The sequence below is a fragment of the Nestor notabilis genome, unplaced genomic scaffold (genome assembly GCF_000696875.1).
Source record: "Nestor notabilis isolate BGI_N333 unplaced genomic scaffold, ASM69687v1 scaffold25739, whole genome shotgun sequence".
Taxonomy (NCBI): Eukaryota; Metazoa; Chordata; class Aves; order Psittaciformes; family Psittacidae; genus Nestor; species Nestor notabilis.
In genome coordinates, this window is record NW_009945465.1 from 330 (window position 1) to 2,747 (window position 2,418).

Below are 2,418 nucleotides of genomic sequence, written 5' to 3' on the forward strand. Positions count from 1 at the left end.
GCTGTGCGGGCTGCGGGCCGGGAGCCGCTCCTGCCCGTCCCCGGGCGGCTCCTTCCGCTGCGTTTTGTTTCTCACCTCTGTACAACACAAAAGGCGAGGGGGTCTCGTAAGGGTCTGGAGGGAGAGCGTGTCTTGTCAGTCGCGTTGCAAGGGGACGTTGTCTTTGTGTGGTGAGAGCGGCTGGGGGGCGTGGCCAGGACAAGCCCCCGTCTTGTGCTCCGGAGAAGTCTGTGATGCTCCGGGTGAAGTCACCAAACCCATTCGTCCTTTTTGTACCTGTGAAACGAGGTCAGCTTCAGAACGAGTGGTGCCGCACAGTTCTTTCACAGCGTGTTTTAAGATCCCGAATGTGTTAAATGTCTTTCTAATTGGAGTCTGACAAAAGATGCGTGGATGAGTTTGTGGGGCCCAGCCTTTAATCCAGAGTCGTCCTGTCTGGATCCTATAAAAAGCAAAAGATTTCTCTGGGGCTATCCATGGAGTACTAAGTATTTGTATCTGTTGTGGAAAGCCTTTAAACGTGCCCGATGCTGTCACATCTTCTGCCGTTGACTTCTTCCCCTTGCTTCAGTAAAAGGCGAGGTCTCGCTGTGTCTCATTTGCTGTTCTTTTAATTCTGCTACAAACAGAGACTTTCCTTGTCTCAGCCTTAAGTCTGCAGCAGACATGTTTTGTCAGGAATCATTCACGTTGCTGCTGAAGCAAAAGGTTGTTGATACCACTGTCTGCTGCAAACAAATTTGTAGCAGTAATACTGGAAAGCACTGTGCTGTCTAGTAGAGATATTAAGAGCAGTGTTTGCAGTACAGCTGTTTTCAGGACTGTGATGGTATCAAGTTAGCTAAAAAAAGTGCATTTTTTGGTAATGATTATCTGCTAGAACCAACCAAACAAAATGATTCCTTTAGATTGTATCAACTTGCTCACCAGAAGAGTTTCAAGTACTTGATTGGATTATGAACAGCAAAAGAAAACACGTGGTGTGTATGAGCTTTAATATTAAATAAATACATGTAAATCTAGAAGCTCAGCAGCCCAACTGCATCACAGAAGCTCAGGATGTAAAGACTATAACTCATGCTTGCATGTGGAAGCATAGTTTGGGGATGATGCTTCTTAATAGATGGATAGTTCCTTCAAGTGACCACCAAAACATCTGAGCTCAGTTCTTAACACAGGACCAGACGTGATCTGTTAAGGTTATGGACAGTCAGAGAATAGTTAGGGTTGCAATAATGAATAACAGTATTTTTTTCCCACTAGTGGTGGTCCTTGTTAAAGATTTCACCTATTTCTGCCCTAGGGTTAGTCTGGATGTTTTTGAAAACAAATCCAAACTAAAATGTATGTCTTTGCATGTTCACGTGTGTGTATATGCACGTGTGTGCATGTGTCATCAGCTGGTGGTCCCAAACCAAGTACATTACAGGGGTTTATGTCTTGGTGTTACCAGATTTTAGAGTTAGGAAAAATTAGTTCCAAATTAGATTGTATTTCATAGTCAAATATTGCTAAGGAAAACTTTGGAGGTGTATCCATTTTTGTAATCCTCCAGAGACAGAAGTTGTTGTTCTTGGATTTTCTGCTGTTCTTGTCTTTAGGGAGGTGTATGTGCCTATTGGCTTCTTGCAGATGCTGGCTAGTTGGCAGGTGATCGATCCCTCTGTGAGGTAGGAGGGATGAGATGGCTCATTCTGGAAACAGTGATAATATGTATACAGGTGTACTATTTCAGTATTTTCATCCACCTTCATACATTCTAGATACTTGCAGCTTTGGCTGCCTCTTAGTGTAGTTCTGGATAATGATGCCAACAAATTAAGTAATTGAAATATCTTTGTTGTGGTCATCCAGATATGTTCCTTTTGAATGCTTAAACCTGATCATTTAGAAGTAGGATGAGGCTAATGGCCTCACACCTGGTCCAGTCTAAACATAGAGTGCTGCCAAGAGGAATCCTTTTGTTACCCTCCTTAGAGCTGGATCTAGCAATTGCTGATACTTCTGACTTAAGAATCTAGGGAGGAAGCACAGTTTTCTGTCAGGTGAGTTTGCTGATCTGACTGTTCCTGTAAACAAGAAGTTAACTAGATTGAAAGCAAGGAGCAGGAAGGGTTTTTCACTGGGGAGGAGGAAGGGGAAAGAGGCACTGCAGTTGATGACACCCTACCATTGGACTGCATTAAAGGTGGTGTGAAACTGCACTTGGTCACTGTACTTAGGTGTTTGGCAGCAGTGGTGCTTAAGACACCCCTTCCTTTGGTGCACTGCTAAAATTATTTTGTGGCCATGTGCTGAGTTAGAGCTCTTTCCCCCTGCCACTGGGTTATGCTTCAGATAGATGAAGTCCCTGCTGTGTTTCATTTGTGGTAGCAGAAACTCTTGATTGGCACAGTGCTGTCAACAGCATAGGGAAAG

General features: G+C 44.0%; 1 protein-coding gene across 1 annotated transcript in view; it reads left to right on the forward strand.

The window, feature by feature from the left end:
* Positions 1–2,418, forward strand: part of DR1 (down-regulator of transcription 1, TBP-binding (negative cofactor 2)) — an 11,091-nt gene that overhangs the window by 328 nt on the left and 8,345 nt on the right.